General features: G+C 36.0%; 1 pseudogene; it reads right to left on the bottom strand.

Annotated features, from left to right (window-relative positions):
- Window positions 1-3,542: 3,542 nt before the first annotated feature.
- LOC107022415 lies at window positions 3,543-7,379 on the bottom strand (annotated as a pseudogene).
- Between the last annotated feature and the right edge of the window lie 2,051 nt (window positions 7,380-9,430).

Below are 9,430 nucleotides of genomic sequence, written 5' to 3'. Positions count from 1 at the left end.
GAGTTATCTGCTATAACAGATAAAGGTAACCTGATACTAAAAGGCATTAATGATGCTAAAGAAATACAATAAAAGGCGCAAAATCAATCATCAGAAAAATAGAGGCTTTAGTTTGTGTTTGATACGAAGGAAAACATTTTTCTCATCATCTGTAGACAGTGCTAAAGCCTTTACCAACATTAGTTAAGTATCGTTAGATTAAATGTTGTTAAATATAAAGAGGGCTAATCGTAGCTAAAAATACATATTGCATTCCAGTTTTCTCCCCTCCCAACACACCTCATCCTCACCCTCCATAGCCCTCATCCCCAGCACCCTAACTCCACTCTCACCCCATAGTGTTTGAATAGATTGTGTACATACTTTCGAGATAATATTTTCTGCGTAATTTATTCTTGGTGAAAGTACAGAACTCTTTACAAGTAAGGGAAAACATCTTATTTGCTACTGTAAAACCTATAGAATGGATTTAGGCTGCAATTTCAATTAATTACATACTAAAAGTACGGAACTAGCCAGAAGCTAAGTTGTTCCGACTCTCTAAAATTATTAGAGCACTTGCGTCGAATTCTTCAAAAAATACACTATTTTAAAGGATCTGACACACACTCGAATTTGAAGAGTCCAAGCAACCTAGTACTACAAGGCGCTAGTTGTGGACTTGTGGTATGGTGTTAAAAAAACACAAATATGTACATTGTAATAAGATGCAGAGCATAGAACATTACTCATTAGATCATATTCTTGAAACCATACATGTTAAACAAAACGGGAAGTAAAAATATAAAAATTAGTAAGAGGAAATACCGTATTTTTTAATACAAAAACGAAAAAAAAAAAAAAAGCTTAATACCTTTCTGCTGAGATATTTAGAGATACGTGTAGTAAATAAACTTTTCTAGGTTTATACAGAGCAGCCTGGCCCTTGACAATCTATAAATAGACCACTTCTATTTGTTTTTTTGTGTTAGGATTTCTGTATTTTTTTCCTTAAATTTTTATATTGGAGATCGATTACAATAACAATTCTTCACAATAAATAATTCCTCAAATCACATAAAATCTTTTTTATATTGATTACCTCCCTAATAAATATAAAGTAAAAAAAAAACTGATTTAGCTTTAATAGAGGATTTCCTCCCTTATTTAAGTTCTAAGATTTCTATTTTTTCCGTTAACTAGCTTTATTAGAGAGCAATTTTATAACTCTTCACCGTAAGTAATTCCACAAATCACACAAAATCTTTTTTATATTGATTATCATCATAAAATAAATATAACTTTTTCAAAAAAAATTGATTTAGCTAACTTACTTTTTTTTACCAAATTGCCCTTGCTAAAGACGTGTCAGCTGAGTTAATAACTTTGATGGTCACTCAACTATCAATTGTTTTCACACAGAGTCACTTATCTTTCATTTTCAACTCAAACTCAACTATGATTTCTTTGCACAAAAAGTCATTCAACTTTCATTTTCAACTCAAAAGTCATCAACTATAACTTCTTTGCACAGAAAGTCACTCAACCTATTTAATTGTTTTTCATTAAAATTTAATGACATGAAATTTTAATTATTAACATAAATTTTAAGAATCAAATATATATCCATTTAAATCATTTAATGATCCGCCCATTTAATTCAACCCGCTAAAAATATAATATTAAACATTTTATTTTACCATTAATTCTCTAAATCATTCCTTATTGAACATTGAACATTTTATTTTACCATTAATTCATTAAAAGAATGTGGGAGACAAGGGAAAATGATTTAGGGAATTAATAGTAAAATAAAATGTTCAATATTATATTTTTAGCGGGTCGGGTTAAATGGAGCGGGTCATTAAATGAGTATATATTTGATTCTTAAAATTTTGGTTAATAACTAAAATTTTATGTCACTAAATCTTAATGAAAAAACAATCAAATAGGTTGAGTGACTTTCTGTGCAAAGAAGTCATAATTGAGTGACTTTTGAGTTGAAAATGAAAGTTGAGTGACTTTTGAGTTGAAAATAGAAGTTGAATGACTTTCTGTGAAAACAATTAATAGCTGAGTGACCATCAAAATCATTAACTCCATGCCTGCTTCAAACTCCGATACAAAGGCTAGAAAAGCAATTTGAGAACTTCCAAGTACTACGTTACAAGTTATTTCTCTTGGTATGAAGAGGTATTTTATCATTTTACAACACTTTTAACCCTGTCTTTTCGAACCCTTTCTCGAATTTTTATATGAGTGATCCTAATGAATATGGGTGTTCGTGGTTCGGTTTGGATCGGATATTGATTAAAATCAAAACCATACCAATTTAGTCTGTTTTTTAAATTTCTAAAACCAAATCAAACCAAACGAAAAAAATAACAATCGGTTTTGGTTATTGTCGGTTTGGTTCGATTTGGTTCAGTTTTTCTGGTTTATTCGGTTTGAAAGTAATAATTTTTTTGGGGACGTACATATCTCAATAGACGCAAATACCAAATACATGAACAGTCTACAGAAAAACTAATGTCTGTTCAGTCGAGCAATTAAGCAATATTAGAGTTATCATTACACGAACAAAGTGATTTATTTAAGATAAAGTGTGATTATTTTATGTGAAGTACAGTAAGTAAAGACTAAAATGAATTTTGATGGACTTAGATTCGAAATTGTTATACCTTGGCTAAAGTGTTAGGCTTGAAAAAATGGTAAAGTTAAAACCTTAAGTTAATTAAAATTTAACCAAATTTTTTTAAATTTATTTATGAATAATATATAAATAATTATAAAATTTATATATCTAATTTATCGGTTCGATTTGGTTATTTTTGCAGTTGTTTTATAGTAAAATCAAAAACAAACCAAATAGTATCGATTTTCAAAATTTAAAAACCAAACCTAAACAAACTAAATCAGATATCGATTTTTTTAATCGGTTTGGTTCGGATTGCGATTTGGTTTGGTTGTTAACTATAACCATGAACAGCCTTACTAATGAAGGCTGGAGAAAAAAATAGTACTTAAAAGATTAATTATGTGTCTAAGGACTTTGTAATATGTTAAGCTAACGTAAAATGTTGTCATGTTTTGTAAATAAAAACACATACATATTTAGTAGTATAAGATCATATTAAATTATGGAACATGAGTCTTAATGCATGCGAATGGAAGTAACATTGTTTGTTGGAGAGATGTGATATGAACAATAAAGCATCAACATTCACTCTCAAACTTATTTGAGTAGAGATGAAATGAAGCAATATTATATTGAAAGTTCAGTACATCTCTTTGACAAATAATATAATCCAAGAGCAGAAATTAAAAGTACTAAATAAAAGAAATGAAAAAACATCCAGCAACATATTGTCAGTTTCACAAAATGCAAACGTAAGCTAGTTATGGTACCTTCAAAACATTACCATATCTTAACTTAAAAAATATTACACCGATCATGGAGCTCATTAATTTCTCTACGAGAGCACTCAAGTTGATCTTTCAACACACGACTCTCATTCTTTGATTTCTGTTGAGCTTCTTTTGCTTTTTGTTCAGCCACAAGCCTAGCAGAGTTCCTTCTCTAATTGCTTGTCAAGTTTATCTTTCAGTTCACGACTCTCATTCTCTGATTTTTGTTGAGCTTCTTTAGCATTTTGTTCAGCCAAAAGTCTAGCAGAACGTTCCTCCTCTAATTGCTTATCTAGCCTTTGTATGGTCTCATAGAGCTTCGACTCTACCTGTCAAAAACATAAACATTGTTCCGTAAAACGGTACAACATGGACTGCCAAAATGAGGCATAGTTTTTGTTATTGTTAAGTCCATTACCACTATGTACATTGAATTTTTTTTCTAGTACTGAAAGCAAAGGGAATTTAACCATAACAACACGATTTACCATTTCAGTTATCCGTCTAAGTTGCTCGTCATGAGATCTCTGCATTTGGTCCTTCAATCCATCTCTGTCTTCCTTAGAATGTCCTAATGAAGAATCAACCTTTTCCTTGTGATCATGAAAAATTATAGCTCATTAAATGAGATGGAAGATGACAACAAAAGGTTCTAAATCAATAACTAGTAATTAAGATCATGTTGGGAATTAAACACACAACACACACAAATAATCTAGAGAAAAGAGAAACGGAACACAAACGGGACACACAAGAATTTAACGTGGTTCGGTTTCCCTACTCCACGACTGTAACAGGAGGATTTTTATTTCACTTGTGCTACTTTTGAATTACAAATACAAGGATCATATTTATAGGAAAACCAAATAGTTAACCTAGGGTTTCAGTAATGGGTCGGGCCGGCTCACAAGCCTCCACAAAGCCCAACAATCTCCCACTTGGAGGCTTGAAGAATTTCAACTGTCATCCACTTAGAACACTTGTATGTCTAGTAATCTTTTTCAACTCTCTCCTGCTACAGCGGCCTTCTCATCAGTCAACTGAAAGGCCCGTTGAAGCTCCCCGAAGCTTCAACACATCAGTCACGGCTGAAACTGCCCTTGACTCGTCCTCGGTCCCTACCGGCTCCCACTTGAGACACGAACTGCCGGATCCTAGAACTCCCTGAGAACAAACACTCTCCATACTCAGCAAGAAATTTTCTGGAGACGTATCAACAGCTGGAATACTGGTTCTCTTGACCCACTGTCTTCTAGGAGCCTTGGCTGAAGCACGGCCGGTGCTCCCACTGCCACAAACGCCTCTGACTGGTCTTCCTGAACCTTTCCTTGCTCGTTCATCCTGAATCTGACCTGTGGCTCTGGGTTTCTTTCTTGCAAAGACAACCTTCTTCTGCCCACGAGATTCTGTGAACCGGACTTTGTTTTTCTTCTGAACTGGGACGGTCACTCCCTCAGACGGTAATCCGACAATATACAACGATCCTCTTTTTGTTCCACGAGCCATGACAAGATTGCCCCTCACGACCTTCCACTGCCCATTTCCGAACTTCACATGATGTCCCTGTTCATCCAACTGCCTAACAGAAATCAAACTTTTCGTCAAGCTTGGAACAACTCTGACATCCTTCAAGGTCCAGAAACCGACTGGCGTCTTCAGCACCATGTCACCCATGCCCGTAACATCAAGAGCTCTATCGTCTGCAAGCCTTACCTTTCCAAAGTCTCCAATAACCAGATTCTGCAATGCTTCACTGCTGTGGGTAGCGTGAAAAGAAGCACCAGAATCCATGACCCAGGAATCCACATTGCTCTCCGCGCAACAGATAAACAAATCCTCGTTGACGCTGTCTTCTGCAATGTTGACTTGTTTGTCTTTCTGGCATTGATTCCTGAAATGCCCCACCTCCTTGCAGTTCCAACATGTTACACCTGAGCCATCCCGAGCCTTTGACTGACTCCTTCTTCGGTTCCTGCTCCCACTACCTCTGTTATTTCCTCTGCCTCTGACGACGTTTAGCATATCACCTGATGATTCTCCAGAACTCCTTCTTCTGACATCCTCGCCAAGAACGAGATCACGAATCTTCTCAAAGGTGAATCCATTAGGTCCCACTGAACTGGCAACTGCTGTAACCGTTCCGGACCAACTGTCAGGCAATGATGATAACAGTAGTAAAGCTTGAACTTCATCATCGAACTTAATGCCAACTGACAAAAGTCTGGCTAAGATCGAATTCAATGAGTTGATGTGCTCGGTAACTGAACTGCCTTCCTTCATCTTTGTGTTCACCAACTCTCTAATCAGAAAAATTTTGTTTGCTGCAGATGGCTTCTCGTACATGTTAGACAAGGCTTCCAAGATGCCTTTCGCTGTCTTCTCCTTAAGAATGTTGAACGCAACATTCTTGGTCAACGAGAGTCGGATAACTGACATAGCTTTCCGATCCAAAACTGCCCACTCTGCATCAGACAATTTTCCTTGCTTGTCACCCAACACTACGTCCAAATCTTTCTGAACCAGCAAATCTTCAATCTGCATCTTCCACCAACTGAAATCTGTACCATCGAACTTCTCAATTCGGAACTTCCCATCTTCTGCCATCTCAAAGGACTTCGGCAATTCCCTTAACGGCGTCTACAGACAGCGGGCGGCGATTTGGACGATGCTCACGATCTGGACGCTCGCGGCTGGATCTGAGGCTCCTCGACGCGGCGGCCAACGGAACGGCGCGACGGACAGCACACGGACGACGGCTGTTCGCACCCTGCGCGGTTCTCCTAGCCGGCTGCTGCTTGAGGTTACCCACACGGTAACGGCGGCTACTCCTTCCTGCACACAGTTCTTCACACAAGAACCCTAGGTGACAATTTCTCACAGTTTGTGTTACAATGTTGTTGAAACCTCGCTCTGATACCAATTGTTGGGAATTAAACACACAACACACACAAATAATCTAGAGAAAAGAGAAACGGAACACAAACGGGACACACAAGAATTTAACGTGGTTCGGTTTCCCTACTCCACGACTGTAACAGGAGGATTTTTATTTCACTTGTGCTACTTTTGAATTACAAATACAAGGATCATATTTATAGGAAAACCAAATAGTTAACCTAGGGTTTCAGTAATGGGTCGGGCTGGCTCACAAGCCTCCACAAAGCCCAACAGATCAAACCTTGAATTCCTTGAACAATTCATTCATATATGGTTTTCCACCATTCTTTTCCACAACTAAATTCACTTTAATTGATCTGCTTTCTTGACTGGGTCTTTAGTCCTATTGTCGAAAAGCACTCCCCTATTTTGACATATAGCAAGCACTTCCTGTAATGACAATTCAATGGAACAAATATATATAAGCCTTAAGACATTATAAGATTTCTACTACATGATGTGATTTTACCTGTAAAGGCTCAGGGCAGCCGTCGCCTAAGTAAGCGTCCAAAGTCACATCTCCACCGGTGAATACCACAATCATATAGTCACTAATTTTGTTACCAAAGAAATGTTGGAAACTTTCGATAGCTGATTGATGTTCTCTGGAAAAGCGAGTTCTTACAGAAAGAACTAACAGAACAGCATGAATGCCATCTTTAGCCAAATCAATGCACTTAACAATTTTGTTTCCAATAATTTCTGTATCATCTGAAAAATCAAACAAACCTGCAATTTCCTCACAATCTTTAACTTGCAAAAATCGAACAAGTATCAAACTTTTCCATGAGTTTGTAAAATAATAAAACATATATAGATTTGGTACCAGGCGTGTCGATCACATCTAGTATTTGTCCATTTGGCAATTGGGTGTGTTGGACCTCACAAGTAGCCGTAACTCCAGCAGATTGAGTCATTGACCTAAATATCTTTCCCCCAAGAATGCTATTGCCAGTAGAACTCTTGCCATCACCAGTAGGTCCAATCAGGACCACTGTCCGAGCTTCATTATTTGTGAACTCCCAATCCTCATTTAAAATTGCACTTCCACCCATCACCTAAAATAAAAGGGGCTCAGATCAGGGTTAATATGATGTTAACAGAAAAGGATCAAGTCATACACATCGCCAGTAAACACTAATGAAGAAAATGATTTTCCATTGATAAAACTAAGTAGTACATATTCAGATGATTAGATGACAGAGTACATACTATGATAAGATTAGCTTAATTAGTTAGTAGCTTAATTAGTTAGTTAGTTAGTTAGGCACTATTCATTCAAGTAATTAGTTAGTTAGTTAAGCATTTACAGTTTTTGTATTTTTCCAGAAATTTGTCTGTTATATCTGTTAGCTCTCCATTAATATGTATATATACACATCTACATTGTATTGATCAAGTTAAGTATTTTTCAATCCAAAATATCATCTTCTTCTCCTCTTATTGTTGATGGGAGCTCAACCTCCATTAATGGAGGAAGGCAATAGTTTCCCAGCCTACATTGCTGGTTTTATCATACTATGGAACTATCTAGAAGTAATAAGAGGAAACAGTATAACACTTAATACCTGCTCTTAGGAAAACAGTTTGCAGTTGAAGAGAGTGAAGAAGATATGTTGAGAGTTGAGAGTAAAATAAATAAAGCCTTTCTTGGGTAACGATGAAAAGACAGTCGAAAGGCTTTCCCCCTGCCTTTACATTTTCCAAAGATGTTTTATTTCCACTTGAAAGTCACACTTTAGGCCTCCTCATGATTTACTCTCTTTCAATTTTTGTTAATTTGAGTACAGATCCCATTTTTAATTGGTGTTTTAACCAATTCAAGTTATTTTTTACTAAATTATTCTTATTTCATAAAACTAGACTATTTTTTTCTTCTTTTAAATATCAAACATACTTATCTAATGCTAAAAGAATACCGATATATGTAGTTTACTTTCAACATGCCATTACCGGTAGATATTGGCTCTGCCTTCCTTAAGCCACTTGAAAGTCGCAGTGGGGCCTTATCAAAGACTCTTTTTTAGACCTCATTTGTTTTCAATCTATATCCGAAATTCCAGAGACACATTTATATTATATTATAAGATCCTATTATTTTGAACTTATTTTATAAGTAATTTTCTACCCTTTTTCGACTTACGTGATACTAACTTGAAAAAATTCAACCAACATTGAGCCCACAAGATAATCATCCAAAGTCATACGACTAGCTTCAAGATCATCTCCGCCAGTGAATACCACAATCATGTAGTCATTTATTTTGTTACCAAAGAACTCTGGGTAGCTGCTTGATGTTCTTTTGAGAAACGAGTTCTTACAGAAAGAACAGCATGGATGCCCTCTTTAGCCAAATCAACACACTTAACAATTTCATTCCTAAAAATCTCTGGATCACCAGAAAAATCACACAACCCTGCAATTCCCACAATCTTATAACTTATTACCAAATTACTGACATTCTAAGTGAAATACCTATAGTTGAGAGTGGCTTTTGAGTAAAAAATAAAGTGACAATCATTCTAAGCAAGGAGAATATTAGGCATTTCCACGTCTTAACGTATTTTTTCCTTCTTTTTGGAACCCCAATATTGTTGGATTTTATTTGCCCTAAATTTCTTACCATAAATAGATTTTCCTTTTAGAAAAAGGTTTTGAATTGACTAATTCTTTTCTTGTAGGAAAAGGTTTAGCACTCTATAAATAGAGGAATGTTCCTTCTAACTTAATCAGCATTCACAATGTAGTCTTAAGGGCTTTGAGAGTTTTGGTTAGGGAGAAAATTTATGGGTCACAAGCTTGATATGTTATCACTTGTGTAAGCCTCCCATGTATTCCGAGTGAATTGGTTGAGGTTGTTTCTCTCTGTATTTTGTACTCTCATATTTATAGTGGATTGCACATCTCCGTTGTGGACGTAGGTCGATTGACCGAACCACGTTAAATCTTTGTGTCTTTTGGTATATTTCTCGTTGTCTTCTTACTCGTGGTCTTTTGAAGTTTGCTTTGCTAGCTTCCGCGTTTACACCTGTTTATTTCCGGTCCTAACAAATATAACCCGCTACAAACCACACAGGAAATGTAAACCACATTAGGTAAACTCTAT

This window comes from Solanum pennellii, chromosome 6, assembly GCF_001406875.1.
Source record: "Solanum pennellii chromosome 6, SPENNV200".
Classification (NCBI taxonomy): Eukaryota; Viridiplantae; Streptophyta; class Magnoliopsida; order Solanales; family Solanaceae; genus Solanum; species Solanum pennellii.
Note: the sequence above shows the minus strand (reverse complement) of the source record. Positions and strands in the feature narration are given on the sequence as shown.